Genomic DNA, 20,618 nt, shown 5'->3' on the forward strand with positions numbered 1-20,618 from the left:
AGTTCTTGCTCTAGTTTTTGTACTTCGCCTATTGGGCAGTACTATTTAAGCATCAGTGTCTTCAAGTCTTCCCAGCTTAAAGAGTTAGCCACTGCAAGCGTCAGTGCCTTAACGTGGCTTTTCCACCAGGTAAGGGCTCGGCCAGAGAAAGTGCAAGCTGTAAATTTGACCTTGCTTGCTTCGGGACATGCACAGACCTCGAAGACTGATTCTGTCCTCTCGAACCATTGCAACAGAGTGATAACACCCCGCTTCCATTGAAAGAACCCGGTTTTCTATTGATGAAGTCCTTATAGGAACATTCCCTCATACGCCCTGTATTGTCCCCATGGTTAGAGTTTATGGCACCAGATCTAGCACCACCGGTACCATTCGTACCAATTTGCGACGTTGCGGTAGCTACGGCTGCGGTTACGGAAGCTTGAAACATTGTGGGATCCAACTGCAGAGGTGGTGGTGGTGCTGCGCTGCTGGAAGGTCTGGACTTTTTCTTTGGTGGCATAGTCATGTCATAAGTTTGTAGAGACAAACAGACGGTAAGTTTCTAATAGTAGTAACAAGTCGGATGTTATCAAGCCAGACTTTTTCTGTATTATGTTCCGACTTAAAAGTATTTTGTATGTAATTCATAACAAAGCCCCTATGAATGAATTTAGTGGTAGTGACTAAAATGTAACTTGTGATTTGTTTCGTGCCTGATCCCCTCCTAAGATCACTTGCTATATACCAGTCGTGTATAATTAAGGTCCAATAGGCCATCAAACATAATGAGTCTACCCTAGGCCCACAACCGAACAAGGAACAGGACCCAAGGCGGACTCACCATTTCTAAGTCGATTATCTCTTAATTACACCCGACCTTGAGGTATACATTAAGAATTCTTGGAGTTACCATAAGTAAATTGTTGTAATACTGAGTTATGAAATACGTGGAAAATTCCCAATGAATTTTAATACGAGCCAATTTCTTTAATATAATTTAGTGTATAGGGTTCGAGGAAATTTGTCCTTATAATAGGTGTACATCTCATTAATGTAAGGAAAATTTTTGAAAGTGCCACGATTCCCTTGAATAGTGTAGTCTCCAGATTTTGAAGGATTCAAATGTCTTTATACATATATGGGGGTAATCGTTAGATGCATGCTAGTAGACCAAGTCTATATCGATATCTCAATGGTGTACACCCTACTTGTGGCGGGTGATGCTCTGTGGGTCATAGAGTAAAGACATGAAAGTCTACATTGCTCTAACCTCTGCCCTGCTTTCTGTCATTCGATGATCTGTCCTTATTACGCATTTTCTCTAATACTGCTTGACGTGCGCGATACTCTTTAGTATCGGCTCGAGTCGCGGTTACTTCTCTCTAAAGGCTTGAATGTGGCTCCTGATTTGTTCATGGCCTCCATCCCGGTGACGAAGGCAAGTTGTAGTGATCTTGGTGGTAGTGCCTACCTTCATGATTCGGCTAACCGATGCTCGTAGTTATATATTTCGGCGAGCGATGTGGTATACTATGGAAAGAGGGCCATGTCTACTGATCCTTCTCTATTGTGGTTGTAGAAGCCTCTTTCTATACTCCAGAGGGGGTGTTTGATCTTGTTCCAGGTTCTATCTCTTTAAAGCTACGGTTCATCGAGGTGTCTGACCATGGAAGTTTCGTCGGGGTGGGGGACACTGGAGGGTGTGTTGCAGACTTCGAGCTCTTCGTCAGAGTCTTCTCCTATTTCCCCTTTGTCATTGTCTTCATTTGGTTTCGCTTTCTTCGGATTCTCTTCCGGATCCTCTTCGGGCTCTTCGCCTATTACTTCTTTAGGATCCTCTTCAGGATTCTCTTTGTTCTAGCCACCATCGTCCCAGTTAGGATAATAGAGGTCTCTCGGTATTTGGGTTCCCTCCCCGTTTTTCATGCGAGAACAGGAGTAGAAGAGATAGCTAATAGACGTCTAATCCTATAATTACTTATAGGGGGTGATCCTTATTAGTCACTTCTATAATCACATAGTGCATACTAGTTATACATAATCTGAGATAAAATAGACCTTCGATTAAATGACTCTACTCTAAATCCACAACCAAACAAGGAACAGGAAGTAGAGAAATAGTCATAGATTTTGAGTCTATAATATCTTTGATAATGTATAACCTTAGCGTATGCACTTAGTCATTTTAGACCTACTAATAGGGGTCTTTAGTTTTCACATAAGTTAGTTATAGTACCTCAAAGTACTCCTATAGTACTTTAATATTTGTCTTATGTTCTTGATGTTTCTTTGTAGATAGAGTCGGTATGTTTTTAGACTTGTTGCAACACCTCGACCATTCCTGGGCATATGCTAATCACTTCTGGGTGAGACATAGTTGATCAGGCTATGTCATTCCTAGACCTGACTATACATCCCTAAGCCTACTTGTACTGTTCAACAATCACCACTTTTGTCCCATCCCACCATGATACTGACCCTAGTGTGTATGCATCTGCTCATACTTTTTAACGAGAAAATATATGTTTCTAAAAGTACAGTTATTTGGAAAACGTTAAATCAGATACTTTCAGTCCCAATGTATTTATAGTTTGTATATCTTATATGGTTCGATATACTTAGTTCACTATAAACAATGCTCTGATACCAATCTGTCACACCCCCAAACCAGAACGGCGGAAATGTCTGGGGGTGGATGACTTCATGTATAGTATCATGACAACGAATATAATAGTGAAGAAAGCAAACACAACCATCATCAATATAATTGAAAGAGTTACATCATAGAGTAAGTTTACATGTTTCAAAATCAATTACATCATGATGACAAAATAAGTTTTGAATTTAACGCCTTAGCGTCCCATCCTCGAAAGCAGTTGATTACCTGTTTAGTGATTTCCTGAGAATACAAGTTGTTTCAAAAAGTGTCAACACAAAAGTTGGTGGGTTCATAAGAGTTTCAATTAGGAAATAAACTGTTTTCCTTGTAAAAGCAATTAAGTTGTTCCAGAAAATCCGATATTTTCCTTAAAGAGTGAATTGAAAGTTTCTATGTTATGAAATAGTGCATCCTAGAATTCCCTATAGATCCCTTCTATAATCACCAACTATATATAAGTAATATAAAATTAAAGTTAGATAAAACGTCGAATATAATGGGTGTGCCCTAGGCCCACAACCAAACAAGGAATAGGAAATAAAGCGGACCCACCAATTCTAAGTCAATCACGACTAGATTCTATATAACTCTAGCATATACACTTAAAAATTATAGCTGAAGACTAACAATTCTACATAGAATGTAGTGTTAAAACCAAATACCAAAACCAAATCCTAGTGTAGTGTATGAAATAGTAGTAGTGGCTGTGAACATAAACTATACATATCATAGTTCATCGAATAATGATAGTGGTAGTGAACATGAACTATGCATATTATAGTTTATCGAATGTGATGGTGATGGTGAACATAAACTATACATATCACAGTCCATCAAATAGCGATAGTGATAGTGAACATGAACTATGCATATTATTGCTTATCAAAAGTGGTGGTGATAGTGAAATCCCTTCTTGTAATAAGTTCGTAGTGTAGATGAAACACAAACTATACCTATTATAGTTTATTATATTGTTTGTAATGTATATTCAACCTAATTATACCGATTATAATTAACGTACTTACTTGTGGGGGGGTGTAATAGACTTAACTGTACTTATTATAGTTTATCATAGTTATTCGTAATGGTAATAACCCCCTTTTGTATATGTAATACCTTTAGTAATGTGTTTATTATGTAAATGAATCATAAACGATATCTATTATAGTTTTTCAAAATAAGGATAGTTTGTAGTATTCATAAACTATATTTGTCTTAGCTTACCAAATGTTTGTATGTAATGGATGTAGATTTGTTTATAACAATTTACCAATTACTATGCTTAATATAGCAAAATCCATTTGTTAACTTATGTATGTCTATATAACAAGACAAAATGACATATATGGTAGTAACATATCATCACATGAAGGTTACACACCTTGCTCAACAAGTTACAAGGTGTAAATGAATTTGAAAGCATTTTTCTAGTATTACCATTTCTATTCTGTTTTTAGAAAATTCATAGAAAAATCATTAAAGGACCAAATAATAATCCCTAAATTCTGAGAGTTTGGAAAATGAGTCTCGTTTGTTCATAAATTTTATCATGATTTTTAGTAACCTCCAACTTGGGTGAAACAGACCATAATCACAGACTGGTGCAGATGTTTTCTTGAAATGATAGACAATTTTGTTAAAATCACGATAAATCGTAGAAGAATCGTATGGGGATGTGCTAGTACTCATGTTAAAGTTATAAACATGAACTAATTGCGTCTAATATAGTTTTGAAAACAAAAATGTTTAAGTTGACCAAAACAGTCCGTGAATGGAGTTAAACTTTCTTGATGAAAGCTGTTGGAAAAGTTTAGTTGTGTTCTTGGTGTTTTAACTTGTATCCCCCCCCATTGAAACTTAAGAAACCATGAAAATATGGAGGTATGAAGTCACCTTGAGTGATTTCAGTAGATGGATGATGGAGAAAGGTAGTGTTCCACTCAAGAACACTAAGAAGATGTCTTGAAGGTTCAAAGATCTAACACTAATGTGATGGAATTTGTGTAAGCAATATATGATTTTGAGTAAAAGGAAGTGAAATAATTATATGGAGGATGAATATACTTACCAAAAGTGGGAGAAAAGCTTGGAAGAATGCCCTTGAATCTCGAATTTTAGTGAGAGGATTTAGAGAGAAAAAGTGTTTAATCTTTGGTGGAAGAATGAGAAAATGAGAGAGTGTGATAGGAGAGTGGATAGATTTCAGCCTTGACAAAGAGTATGGTTGGTCAAATGGTGGGGAAAGTACTCTTGAATGACCAGGTATGGTGGAAAGACAATAACTGGTCATGGAGTGGGCATGGGAGTGGTTGCTTATGTTACACACTAAGGTAAAGTCAACACTCCACCTCAAATATTCACCCACTAGATTTTATTCTTAAATAAATATTTCCATAAAATATGTTTAAATTATGAATATTTAGGGTCTTATATGTTAAAATATGATTTTTGGAGAAAATACCGCGTTAAAATAATTAAAAACGGGCTTAAAATAGAGCCGTGATCGAAAACCGAGTGGAAAGTGGCAAATCCGAAGTCAGGAGGGTGACTCCGGCCTTAACAGCATTAGATCCGAAGTGGGGTTAGGCTGCTGAGGTGGATCAGAATGGAAAAGGGGCTGTGGTCCGAGGAGGCTCCGCAGGCTGTTCGTCAGCAGTGGTCCGGAGCGAAGTCGGATGCGGCTCGAAGACTTCGACTCGGTGGCTGCGGCCAGACGGCTGCGGCTTCTCAAGGGGGCTTCAGACTCGGTCCATGTGGCCTCGGTTCCAGAAGGGCTTGGTCCTTATAGAGGGACTTCGGACCACAAGGCTAATTTTCCAAGGAATCTTCCCGTTTTCGAGTGATTTTTCACCAAGTGAAGTGTCGGGATGCCCCAAATGATCAAAATAAGTCAAAAAGGGGTTTTGAGAGAGATTTGGGAGAGATTTGACATTCTTGGAGAGATTTCACATACGGAGAGATATTTTGGAGAGATTTGACATTCTTGGAGAGATTTCACATACGGAGAGAGATTTGGGAGAGATTCCACATTCTTGGAGAGATTTCACATACGAAGATAGATTTTGGAGAGATTTCACATTCTTGGAGAGATTTGGGAGAGATTCCACATTGGTGGAGAGATTTGCGAGAGATTCCACATTCTTGGAGAGCTTTCACATACAGAGAGAGATTTGCGAGAGATTCCACATTCTTGGAGAGATTTGGGAGAGATTTGACATACTTGAAGAGATTTCACATACGAAGAGAGATTTGGGTGAAAGAGGTTGAGAGAGACTTCTTTTGAGACCGTTTTTAGTATTTGGCTCTGTAATTCAAGGTTCGGAAACCTCATTGAGTCTTGTTATCACTGTCATAGGCCCCCAAAGGTTAAAGAATAATGTTTTATCGAGTAGTTTCATCACTTGCCCTGATTAGGGTTTAGAGTTTCCGAACACATGAAAACTCTAAGTGATACTTTGCATTAAGAGTACAAGTTGTTTATGAAGAAACAAAAATGATAACCCTAGTATACGAGGGTTAGATGAGTTGACCGGCTTGACTTGTTGACTTTAGTTGACGTTGACTTGACTGGAAATTGACAGTTGTCACAGTGTCTCAAAGGTTCCACATTCTTCATTAACTTCCAAGCCTCCCGAGAGGACCCAAAGAACTACGAAGGTTGTTATTATTCATCTCTTCTTTAGTTGGTAGTTTTAATCTTTCTATAACATGCAAGAAGATCCTTGGTGGGTATAAAATGTTTACGTTACTTCAAAAATTAAAGTCTTCCGTTGCCGTATTTTTCAAGTTTATGAAACTATTTTTGAACTAAACCCAACAATTGGTATCAGAGCCATCTTGCAATTTTGGTTAGATTTATTGATTTTTAGAAATCTTAGTTTTTGGAGAATATGGATAACGTATTTTTGTTCCAAAATAAGTTCATACATATTTTCTATGACAACTTTTTTGTTATATTATGTGACAAAAGTTTCATGCATCTTTTGTCATTTAAAGTTGTCTTAGAAAGACAAAGCTTGTTTTATGTGTATATTGATGTATATGATGTGCATAAACTAGACAAGTACCAATGTGTTGTTATGTTTTGTGTCGGTTATTTTTTTTATAAAATGGTTGTAATAATTTAATTAGTCATATGGTATGTAATAATTAAATAGATTAGTTTTTTTTGTTTATTTTTGTAAAATAATAAATTAGTTTTTAGAAATAATTTGTTTGTACAAAAATATAAGAATAAATCATGTTGGAACCATTTTTTTGAAGACAAAAGAGCAGTTTTCAAATCTAAAAGGTGTGCAGGATTTTCAGTGACATTTTCTGAAAAGTGTCACTAATGCTGTTTATAAAGCGTTGTTGACTTTTAGCGACAATTGCTAAATTTTAGCCTTCAAGAAGTTTTTCCAATCTTTTGTAAGCAATGAGTGTTTACTCAAGTAAGAGCTTCTACAACAACATTACAAGAAGATTTATGGTCCCCTTATATGTCCCTTTAGGAATGGAATTGATATTTTTATGTTGGCTCACAAAAATTTCATTAGTTGGTTATGTTTATGCACATATCTTTATATGTATATTTTGTGTTGTTTATTTTATGCATTATTTTGTGTGGTTGATAAATTAGTTTTTTACATGCTAAAAATAATTTTGGACAAAATAAACATCACATGGAGTTTGAGTTTTCAAAATTGGACATAAGATGAAACAAGTGATTATTTTCAAATAAATCCCGGTTTTATAAAATAGTTAATAACGGCAAATTTTGAAATACTCCAATATAACTCTTAAAATGACAATTTTTATAACTTATACAAAACTCCCAATATATAAGTAAAAAGGGGAAGTTTTGTTAAAGATATAAAAGGTTCAAATGCATTCAAACTTAATACCGGTTATTAAAATTGAACTGCGTCAAATTATATAAAAAATAACTTTTTATATAGAACCTTTAAAAGTGATTTACTTTTGAAAATTGATATCATGGTTTATTATATGCATATGATAACCACGATCGCATATGTTTGTAAACTAGAATTATAAAAAACATATAAAGACCCTTTTTACAAACCTCAAATCTACGCAATCCTTTTGAAGAACAGTCACACGTCTCTTGTATGCACTAGTGGGATAAAGGATACCTAACCGCTTAGTGTTGTCTTTTGATGGACGGGGTGTTTTCGAGATTTCTATAACCAAGTTATAGACCGATTACACAAGTTTTTTCAAATTGGACGATTTGATCGGAAATCTTTTGTGATAAAGGATACCTAAGCAATAGAGTTCTGAGGCATAGATGAGATCAAACATGTCTAATTAAAATTTGTTATTAGCGATCCCATAAATCTAGGAATTATATAGTAAGATATAATTGGTAATCGATATCTATCAGGTTGAATTTAATGGATGGGATAAAGGATACCTAACCATTTATTTGTTTAGCAACTTGGATCCTAGACTTTGATAATTAATGTTTTTCAAAACTAAAAGGGTATTAATTATGAAGATTAAATATTGAAAATACTAAATGAATTTTGTTAAAATTTTGTAGTTAAATAATCCGTTCTCATTACCATGAATTCTCATTTTCTTTAATGGCTCAATGAAACAATAACATTCAATAGATAAAACTTCAATTAATGGATTCATTTCTTAAGAGACAATCTCGTAAGAGATATGAAATTATATACACTTAATGGTCCTAGTCCTAAACTATTTGCTTTGAGAAATTAAACCTAAACATGATACCTAGTAAAGGCATCACTGTAATGTTTAAGATGTTTCTAACATCAAGCTAGAAATAGTTATTGATGACTTCTAGGAAGTTTTTGTTGGGTCCAAAATATGGTTTATACTTTGCTTTTCTAGGAAAATATATTTTTATGTAATGTTGTATGTGTTTGCGGTTTGTGTGTACGGCCGTACACGTGTGTACGGCCGCACACCTTGTGTACGGTTGTACACATGATGTGCGGCTGTACGCATGTGTATGGATGGATGTCCATATAAATTGAGGAGTGCATGTGGGAGTGTATGGTCAGAGGAGAAGAAGGCAAGAGAAGAGAGAGAAAGTTAGAGAGAAGAAGAAATGTGTGTGTGTGGGGGGGGGGGGGGGAATCTATTGTAAGGAGCATCAATCATATCATCAATACATTAGATTCATCTTAATTCTTCTTCTCCTTCTCTTCTATTTGATCTGACATCATCCAATTGATTGAGATTCCGCACCATCAATTGGATCTGATTGATACACAAGCAAATTTGGGGATTAACAATTGGTATCAGAGCAAGGTTGTATCAGTCAATTTTGTCAGATCTGGAGCTTATTTGATCTTATGTTGAAAAGATAATTGCGTTTTTAGATAGATCTCGGAAAAATAAGGGGGGTTTCTTCTTTGCATTCTTCATAAAAACGAGTTTTTGATCGAGTTTTGGAGCAAAAAAGGGTGAAAAACGTCGTTTTTTTTCGCGAATCTGTTGAAGGTGTGCGGCTCGGTGTGTGCGGCCCGGAGTGCGGCTCGGTGAACGGTTGTCACACCCCCAAACCAAGGATGGCGGAAACGTTCGAGGGTGGAGGACTTCATGTAGAGTATCACAACAACGAGTATAATAGTGCTCAAAGTAAATATAACCATCATAAATATAACTGAAAAAGTTACACCAAAGTATATGTTTACATGAATCGAATCAATTACATTATGAAACAAAATGAACTGTTTGACGATTTATCGTCCCATCCTCAAAACGTTGTTGGTTTCCTGTTTTCACTGAATTCCTGAGAATACAAGTAGTTTTGAAAAGTGTCAACACAAAGGTTGGTGAGTTCATAAGTTTTTGTATATAATTATGAAAAAGCTCGTCATGTAATTGTATAGTCGTTCCAGAAAAATCCGATATTTTCCTTAAAATGAATAATGTAGTCTTGTATCCAAAGACTGAAATATATGAGTAATCTTTCTTATTTACAGAAAATAATGTGTGTTTATTTCAACACAAACGCGTATGATATCAGTGAAACTCTCGTATATTCTTAAGTTTGTTAATACTTTTTGTGAGCTATTATAACCATACTATGACCTAGGTGGCCTGAATACGACGTTCTTCGGGCGTCGTAGAACTGAAATGACACTTGTCACCCGTAGACCTGCAGGTCCAACTGTAGCTAGCAGCAAGGTGTGGGGTGTCAAACCCAATATAGATCTATATACAACTATCACGCTCTCCTTCCAGGAGACTCTGGTTACAATACAGGACTTATGATTTACGTGAAGAGGATATCTCACAAAGTTATTAACGAATTTACACTTAATCATAATGAAAGTTTCCTTTTTGTAAAGTATGCATTTTGAAATCCATCGTAAACTATACCTATTATAGTTTGGCAAAACGAAGGTAGTAACAGTAAAGTACGTAATTTTTACTTAACATAGTTTATTTAACGTTTGTGGGTAATGGGTATACTTCAATAATAACGCTTTGTGTAATCTATGCTTTGTCTAGTAAAAATCCATTTGTTAACAGGTTTATGTCTAGATACTAACACAAGAATGTCGTATATTGCAAATATACATGAACACATAATAATATGCACCCTGCTCAACATGTTACAAGGTGTTATGAAAATTATATGATGTTAACTAAATTAGACCTTCCTGCACTGTTTTAGAAAAGCCATAGAAAAATCATACGAAGTCAAAAACTAAATCCGTAAATTCTGGGAGTTCCCAAAATGTGTCTAGTTTACTCATAATTTTTATCATGATTTTTAATGACCTCCAACTTGGGTGAAAAAGTCCATAATCACAGACTGGTCCGGATTGGTGCTTGGAATGATAGGCAGTTTTGTAAAAATCACCATAAATTGTAGAAAAATCGTATGGGGATGTGCAAGTATTCATTTTAAAGCTAAGAAGTGGAACTACATGCACCTAAAACAGTTTTGAAAACTAAAATGTTTAAGGTGTCCAAAACAGTCCGTGAATGGAGTCTAACTTTTCTGATGAAAGCTGTTAGAAGAATTTAAATATGTTCTTGATGTTTTGACTTGTATTCCCCCCCTAAAAACTTGAGAAAACATGAAAATGTAGGGGTATGAACTCACCTTGTGTGATTTCAGTGGATAAGTGTTGAAGAAGAGAAGTGTTCAACCCAAGAACACTAGAAGAATCGCTTGAAGATTCGAAGCTCTAACACAAATTTAATGGAGTTTGTGTAAGATACTCATAATTTGAGTGGAAATAATTGAGATAATCTTAAAGGAAATGGATTATGCTTACCAAAGGTGGAGGAAACTCTCCATATCAGCCCTTGAATCTCGGATTTCTAGAGAGAGAAAGTGAGAGAGAAAGGAGTTTGATCTTCTTGTGAAATGAGAACAAATGAGAGAAAAGTGAGGAGAGAGGATGGATATCCAGCTCTCAAAACATGGAGATGGCTTGTGAGGAAGGTAAAAGTACAAGGAAGTGACAAGGTATGGTGGGGAGGAGTGTGGGTTAATCATGGAGTGGGTATGGGGTTGCTTGTGTCATAAAATAAGGTAAAGTCAACACTCTACCTTTGTACTTTACCTAACCTTATTTGGATAAGATTTTACCCTTAAAATGTGATTAAATCATTAATTTAGGGGTCTTATAATTAAAAATAAAGTTTTGGGTGAAAATCCTATGTTAAAATAATTAAAAATGGGTTTAAAACGCAAAAATATGCAAAAATGGGCGAAATCCGAGTTGCCCAGCGAGACCCTTCGGATCTCGGCCGAGGCTCGGTTCTCTGGGCCGAAGTTCGGTCGGATGGTGCCTGGTTCGGACGCGCTAGGCTGAGTCAGAAGGCGGGAGGCGAAAGCGAAGCTCGGTCCGAGGAGTAGCTGTCCGCAGCGAAGGCGAGAAGTGCAGGTGGGGTTCGGTCCGAGGTCTGGCTAGAACTGAAGGTACTGTTGTGAACAATACTTTCGGTTCGGATTTTTCCTTCTATGCTGGTTCGGTTCGGACCTTCCTTCAGTGCTGGGTTCGGTTCGGATGAACAGTAACTTCGGTTCAGCTCATGAACAGTACTTTCGGTTCGGACCCTCATGAATAGTGCTTTCGGTTCGGTTCATGAATAGTACTTTCGGTTCGGAGGGTTCGTTTCCTTAAGTCCGTTTTTCGCGTAGACTTCCGTTCTTGGGCTATTTTTCGCCAAATTCGAGGGTCGGGATGCCCCGAGTGATTATAGAAAGTTGGGGAGAGATTTCGAGAGAGATTTGAGAGAGATTCCACATACTCAGAGAGATTTGGGAGAGATCCGACATACTTGGGGAGATTTGGGAGAGATTTGACATACTTGGAGAGATTTCACATACAGAGAGATATTTGGGAGAGATTTCACATACTTAGGGAGATTTGGGAGAGATTTGACATACTTGGAGAGATTTCACATACTTAGGGAGATCTGGGAGAGATTTCACATACAGAGAGATATTTGGGAGAGATTTCACATACTTGGAGAGATTTCACATTCAGAGAGATATTTGGGAGAGATTTCACATACAGAGAGATATTTGGGAGAGATTTCACATACTTAGGGAGATTTGGGAGAGATTTCACATACTTAGAGATATGTGGGAGAGGTTTCACATACTTAGAGATATGTGGGAGAGGTTTCACATACTTAGAGATACGTGGGAGAGGTTTCACATACTTAGAGATATGTGGGAGAGGTTTCACATACTTAGAGATATGTGGGAGAGGTTTCACATACTTAGAGATATGTGAGAGAGGTTTCATTGGTGACCTTTTTGAGTGTCCGGCTACGCACTGCAAGGCCCTTAAACCCCGTTAAGCCTTGATTAGGGATCTTGCATACTCCCGATGAGTATGTAACATTGTTGTATCGGTTTGGCTTTCTACGTACCACCGTTTTAGGTTAAGGAGATTTAGGTGAACGCACTTTTCGATTTATGATCTCTCATTAGAATAGAGAGTTGTTTAGAAGTTATATAACGTAAACTCTAGTACTCACGGCGAATTGGGTTGACCGGTTTGACTTGTTGACTTTAGTTGACTTTGACTTGACCGAAAATTGACGGTTGTCACATCATCCCCCCGTTAGAGGGAATTTCGTCCCGAAATTCGAATTTAGGCAAGGAGTTTGTACATGACTAAGGTCGGCTCTACATTATTTTGATTCTGACTAAGAGATGAGTTATTGTACACGAAATCTTAACTCATACACATTATGATATAACCAATACTGGGCGGATAGTAAAATGTGTGATTCTACTTCAGTTTCACATCCCAACGAGGAAAAGAAACTAAGTTAGAATTCTCACATGCTATTATCTACCATGTATTCGTTATATATAACTGGGGAATGTATAAGTGAGGAAATCATAACAAATAACTTAGTAATCCTTCTTACTACGAGGGTAGATAAGCAAGTCACTTACAACGACAACGATGAACTGATCCTAGTAAGAATGGCACATCCTATGAATACTGCGAACGGGTTGGTCCTATCCGAGGGGTATCACTACAGACTTGCAGCGTCCGCATCGAATTTGGAGGGTTGTCCTCGGACATCCTTATCCAATACTCGCGACTGGTGATATTCAGATCTCAGGTCTGATTCCTAAAGGGTACCTCGTTCCTTGTGGTCGGTCGGCCTATTCGTTTATGTGAGGCAGATAGTAAAGGTTTCTATTGGAGATATTGTCAGGGCCTCTGAAGTTAATGGAACTATGAGCAATTTGCCTTTCTATTTGAAGAATAAGACCAGAGCTTTCCAGGGTGAAAAGCTTGGTCCTTAAATTTTATTGTTGAGTAGATCGACAGGTTTGACCTAAGAGTTCTTGTAGCTCGGTAGGAAGCATGTGGGTTTGGTTTACACGACTAGGCCTTCTTATATGGTAGGACATTTACTCGCCCTCCTGGGCTACCTTGGTCCGAAGTTCATGGCAGAACTCGTACCATGTCTTTCCCAGGCTTCCGTGCTTGGACCTTGTCTGCTACATGCGTGACATTCCCAAGGGTCTCCTGTAAGCACTTGTGATAAGGTTTCGGAAGTATAACACTCCTCTGAGGCGTGTTTTGGGGTTCCATCGCAAAAGATAATCCGTAGGTTCGAGCTGGATGTTTATGAGAGACGAAGGTTTCGATGTTTGGAGGGGTTAGGTGAAAGGTCCTTTTGTAGATGTTAAATTGGGAAGATGAGGGCTATATCAATGAAGATTGAATGACGACAGCAATATCTTTTTAGATAGAACTAGCTAAGCTGTATTCGCACGAAGAGATTACTGGAGTGATAAAGTATCTTGTGTTTCTTTTTAGGGTGGTAAACTTTGATTGATGTTATCATTATCGTAGATGATTTACACCACAGTGCCTAGCACTGGCGGCAGGTGTGTTTCGAGAATTAGTACTAATATTTGACATCATGACCCCTGACAGGTCTCCCTATGACCGAACGGTATAAGAACGTCGTATGTGATTTGATGTTGGGGAATCGTCAAGTGGGTGGCCCCACTCGGTTCTTACTACTAGACACGGCTTAGGAGTCGGGATGAAATTATTTGTTTCAAAACTTCAGTATTCTGATTATGATTAACCCCGATGTATGTACAAAGTCATCACATCTTAGAGGTAATGATCTTTAGATCATATATGAATGTATTTGGTTCGATTTGAACGAGAGAGTATTTTAACTACTTTTAGAAAGACGGTGACTTTTAGCAAGCATAACAATTTCATTACAAACATATAGTACTTAAACGTTTTTATCGTTGGACACATTACAAAAGTTCTAATATGGTTTCCTACTGATCCTGCCGGTTCGTTTGTTAAGCTCCTCCGCTTTCCCCGTCATTCCTCTCAGTTGGGCAGTTTCTCTTGAAGTGTCCCGCTTCGCCACATAGGAAGCACACTGGAATTTCTTTGGTAATGGGGGTTGGTGTGATGTACTGAGTCGGGGTCCTACAGAAACGGGCGGTGTGTCCTTCCCTGTAGCAGTTATCACATTGTAAAATTCGGCAAGCTCCTGTGTGATGGTAATTACACTTGTTACACTCCGGGAGTGACCCCTTATATGGTCTGGCCGGCGTTTGGGTGGTAGATCCTGTGGCTAGTATTGGGGCAGGTGTTGTGACTGCTGTTGCGATGGTGGGGGTGGCCATAGGTTGTTGTCTTTTAATGGATTTTTGTGATTGGTGGCGCTCTTTCATGTTCCAAAACTTTCTCTTCTTGTTCGTAGGTTTGAGACCTGAGGTATTTTTGCTGACGGACACCCGTTGGTGTTCCTGAATATTACCACTATCTGTATTGTCAGCACCGCTTCCATTTATGCTGGCGTTGTTAGCATTGAACTGTGCCATGACGGCTGTCACGGCTGCCGTGACTGCAGCTTGAAAAGTAGCAGCGTCTATCTGCAGAGTTGGCACCTTGCTAGTTGGTTGGTTCCCTCTTGGTGAAGACATAGTTCTGTTTCATGATGAAAACATCTTCGTTAGTGGAAATGGTTATCTTAAGTGCATCCTTACAATTTATATTAACACATATAAATTTTTGCACATTACTGTACTACTCCTAGTGTTTCCGCTAACATTCTTGAAATAGGGTTACAGCAGTGGGTAGGGGTAGGTTTCATACGGGCGTCAAGCTTTACCCATCTTAGAATCATGTGTGTCCAAACACGCTTGGCTGGGGAGTTCTGATGGCATCCGGTGCATTAGTGTTGGTATGATTCGTACCCATGAGTCTATGATGAGGGAACTTCTCAACAAAATGATTAAGGGTGAGATGATATTGAGTTTTTAGAATGGCTACACGTCGTGAGTTTCTAACTAAGCTTTATCTTACATTGATTGGTAACGTAATTTGGTCGTTAAGGGCGTTCTGAAAGCAATTCCTAACGGGAGTCTTTACATGGTAACCCATGAATTTTTAGTAGTTCTGCACCCAAGTGGTGCCTTATAGCTGACCCAGGCTGGGCCCTTATCATGACCAAATGGGAGCATGTTCTCGAAGATTTGACTTGCATCCCTATGATGCAATCCTAATACAGAGTAGAAGTATGTTTAGGTAATGATCTTTTGATGTTGGTTGTTTAAAACCGGGCTCCATTGGTTGGTGAATGACATGATCCAACCTTGGAGAGAAGATCAGGAACGATTCCGGAGCTAGGTTACTCTAGTTTTATAACTTGAGTAGAGTGGGTTGTAGGCAGGCTCCTATCGCAGCATGATGGGAGTGTTTGAACAAAAGGGTGACACAGAACTCGGCTGATTGATACGTCATTGATGTTTAAGATGAAACAAATTAGGGAAGATTGACCTTGTAGAGGGTCTTATATCATATCAAAGCAGGGGTGTCTTGGCCGCCTAAAGGCCTCACTAGAGGTACCTACAGTACAAGATAGTTTCATAGGAAATAACACATAGGGCATAGATAGGGATAACGATTCCTTTTTAACATGAAATGAAATAAGGCGTTTACTACTGGCGGCGGTCGTTTTTCTTGTGATCTCTCAGTTCAGCTAGCTGCCGCTCCATATCAGGCATGTGCCTTTCGTACACCCTCTGGCGTACTCGGAGTTTCATGACATCGGTTTGTGATTCAGCCAGCGTTTGCAGCAGGGTTTCATAGTCTTTCGCAGACTTTTCACGAGTGTGCTCAAGGCGATTGGTGCGGATTGTATGTATTCTTGCATTTGCATCAACCTCTGCGATACTATGGAGAGTTGTTCTACCCCGAATTCTCGTCTCAGGCAACTCTACAGACCAGGATTGGAAAAATTCTATCTGCTGGGGTTCCTTCGTTTATGTTGTAGAAGTTTCGATCTCCATCGAATGACATAGGTTGGTCTTGCTCTTCGCTCCAGATTTCCAAGCACTCTACCCAAGGAGGCATCGGGCCTTGAAAAGCCGGTCGAGGATTGGGATTGGAAACACGGGTCATCGAGGATAGGTTCACCATTTCAGGTTCGGAGTTGAAATCGTCAGCAAGGCCTTCAGCTTGGTGACCATCCATAGGGATTGGGCGATCATTCGCTGGCTCCTCTCCGAGCCATTCAATATTGTTGTGGCTAGGGTAGTACGGGTCGTCGTGGGGATGAAATCCAGCCATGATATCTTCGCGAGAAATGGGGATATAGGAAGTAACTAAGTAGATGTACTAATTAGATAATTATAAGATGATTTTTTTATCAGGTACTTCAATACACTGTTTAGTGCATACTAGTCATATGTATTTGGGACAGGATAGACCTTCGAATAAGCGACCCTAACTCTAAATCCCCAATCCAACGAGAACAGGAAGTAAAGCAAAGATTCACAGATTCTAAGTCTATGACGTCCTGGCTACATATAATTTTAATGTATCCACTAAGCAATTATTGACCTATTGATAAAAATCTATTTAGTTCTCAGATAAATAATTATAATAACACCAAATACCCCTATGGTATTTCATTGTGGTAGTGTTGGTAAGTTTTTAGACTTGTTGCCATATCACAACCATTCTTGGGCATGTGCTAATCACTCCTCGGACGAGCATAGTTGATCAGGCTATGCCAATCCCAAGACTGACCATACATCCCCGAGCTTACCTGTGATATCCAACAATCATTACTTTTGTTTTGTTCTAGAACGACGTGACCCTAGTATGTATGCATGCGCGTACACTTTTAATAAGAAACTACTTATTTCTAAAAGTATAGTTGTTTTGAAAACATAAAATCAGAGACTCTAGTCCCAATGCATTTATAGTTTGTATATCTTATGTGGTTCGATATACTGAGTTCACTATAAACAATGCTCTGATACCAATCTGTCACATCCCCAAACCAAGGATGGCGGAAACGTTCGAGGGTGGAGGACTTCATGTAGAGTATCACAACAACGAGTATAATAGTGCTCAAAGTAAATATAACCATCATAAATATAACTGAAAAAGTTACACCAAAGTATATGTTTACATGAATCGAATCAATTACATTATGAAACAAAATGAACTGTTTGACGATTTATCGTCCCATCCTCAAAACGTTGTTGGTTTCCTGTTTTCACTGAATTCCTGAGAATACAAGTAGTTTTGAAAAGTGTCAACACAAAGGTTGGTGAGTTCATAAGTTTTTGTATATAATTATGAAAAAGCTCGTCATGTAATTGTATAGTCGTTCCAGAAAAATCCGATATTTTCCTTAAAATGAATAATGTAGTCTTGTATCCAAAGACTGAAATATATGAGTAATCTTTCTTATTTACAGAAAATAATGTGTGTTTATTTCAACACAAACGCGTATGATATCAGTGAAACTCTCGTATATTCTTAAGTTTGTTAATACTTTTTGTGAGCTATTATAACCATACTATGACCTAGGTGGCCTGAATACGACGTTCTTCGGGCGTCGTAGAACTGAAATGACACTTGTCACCCGTAGACCTGCAGGTCCAACTGTAGCTAGCAGCAAGGTGTGGGGTGTCAAACCCAATATAGATCTATATACAACTATCACGCTCTCCTTCCAGGAGACTCTGGTTACAATACAGGACTTATGATTTACGTGAAGAGGATATCTCACAAAGTTATTAACGAATTTACACTTAATCATAATGAAAGTTTCCTTTTTGTAAAGTATGCATTTTGAAATCCATCGTAAACTATACCTATTATAGTTTGGCAAAACGAAGGTAGTAACAGTAAAGTACGTAATTTTTACTTAACATAGTTTATTTAACGTTTGTGGGTAATGGGTATACTTCAATAATAACGCTTTGTGTAATCTATGCTTTGTCTAGTAAAAATCCATTTGTTAACAGGTTTATGTCTAGATACTAACACAAGAATGTCGTATATTGCAAATATACATGAACACATAATAATATGCACCCTGCTCAACATGTTACAAGGTGTTATGAAAATTATATGATGTTAACTAAATTAGACCTTCCTGCACTGTTTTAGAAAAGCCATAGAAAAATCATACGAAGTCAAAAACTAAATCCGTAAATTCTGGGAGTTCCCAAAATGTGTCTAGTTTACTCATAATTTTTATCATGATTTTTAATGACCTCCAACTTGGGTGAAAAAGTCCATAATCACAGACTGGTCCGGATTGGTGCTTGGAATGATAGGCAGTTTTGTAAAAATCACCATAAATTGTAGAAAAATCGTATGGGGATGTGCAAGTATTCATTTTAAAGCTAAGAAGTGGAACTACATGCACCTAAAACAGTTTTGAAAACTAAAATGTTTAAGGTGTCCAAAACAGTCCGTGAATGGAGTCTAACTTTTCTGATGAAAGCTGTTAGAAGAATTTAAATATGTTCTTGATGTTTTGACTTGTATTCCCCCCCTAAAAACTTGAGAAAACATGAAAATGTAGGGGTATGAACTCACCTTGTGTGATTTCAGTGGATAAGTGTTGAAGAAGAGAAGTGTTCAACCCAAGAACACTAGAAGAATCGCTTGAAGATTCGAAGCTCTAACACAAATTTAATGGAGTTTGTGTAAGATACTCATAATTTGAGTGGAAATAATTGAGATAATCTTAAAGGAAATGGATTATGCTTACCAAAGGTGGAGGAAACTCTCCATATCAGCCCTTGAATCTCGGATTTCTAGAGAGAGAAAGTGAGAGAGAAAGGAGTTTGATCTTCTTGTGAAATGAGAACAAATGAGAGAAAAGTGAGGAGAGAGGATGGATATCCAGCTCTCAAAACATGGAGATGGCTTGTGAGGAAGGTAAAAGTACAAGGAAGTGACAAGGTATGGTGGGGAGGAGTGTGGGTTAATCATGGAGTGGGTATGGGGTTGCTTGTGTCATAAAATAAGGTAAAGTCAACACTCTACCTTTGTACTTTACCTAACCTTATTTGGATAAGATTTTACCCTTAAAATGTGATTAAATCATTAATTTAGGGGTCTTATAATTAAAAATAAAGTTTTGGGTGAAAATCCTATGTTAAAATAATTAAAAATGGGTTTAAAACGCAAAAATATGCAAAAATGGGCGAAATCCGAGTTGCCCAGCGAGACCCTTCGGATCTCGGCCGAGGCTCGGTTCTCTGGGCCGAAGTTCGGTCGGATGGTGCCTGGTTCGGACGCGCTAGGCTGAGTCAGAAGGCGGGAGGCGAAAGCGAAGCTCGGTCCGAGGAGTAGCTGTCCGCAGCGAAGGCGAGAAGTGCAGGTGGGGTTCGGTCCGAGGTCTGGCTAGAACTGAAGGTACTGTTGTGAACAGTAATGAACAGTACTTTCGGTTCGGATTTTTCCTTCTATGCTGGTTCGGTTCGGACCTTCCTTCAGTGCTGGGTTCGGTTCGGATGAACAGTAACTTCGGTTCAGCTCATGAACAGTACTTTCGGTTCGGACCCTCATGAATAGTGCTTTCGGTTCGGTTCATGAATAGTACTTTCGGTTCGGAGGGTTCGTTTCCTTAAGTCCGTTTTTCGCGTAGACTTCCGTTCTTGGGCTATTTTTCGCCAAATTCGAGGGTCGGGATGCCCCGAGTGATTATAGAAAGTCGGGGAGAGATTTCGAGAGAGATTTGAGAGAGATTCCACATACTCAGAGAGATTTGGGAGAGATCCGACATACTTGGGGAGATTTGGGAGAGATTTGACATACTTGGAGAGATTTCACATACAGAGAGATATTTGGGAGAGATTTCACATACTTAGGGAGATTTGGGAGAGATTTGACATACTTGGAGAGATTTCACATACTTAGGGAGATCTGGGAGAGATTTCACATACAGAGAGATATTTGGGAGAGATTTCACATACTTGGAGAGATTTCACATTCAGAGAGATATTTGGGAGAGATTTCACATACAGAGAGATATTTGGGAGAGATTTCACATACTTAGGGAGATTTGGGAGAGATTTCACATACTTAGAGATATGTGGGAGAGGTTTCACATACTTAGAGATATGTGGGAGAGGTTTCACATACTTAGAGATACGTGGGAGAGGTTTCACATACTTAGAGATATGTGGGAGAGGTTTCACATACTT

Source organism: Lactuca sativa, chromosome 1 (genome assembly GCF_002870075.4).
Source record: "Lactuca sativa cultivar Salinas chromosome 1, Lsat_Salinas_v11, whole genome shotgun sequence".
Taxonomy (NCBI): domain Eukaryota; kingdom Viridiplantae; phylum Streptophyta; class Magnoliopsida; order Asterales; family Asteraceae; genus Lactuca; species Lactuca sativa.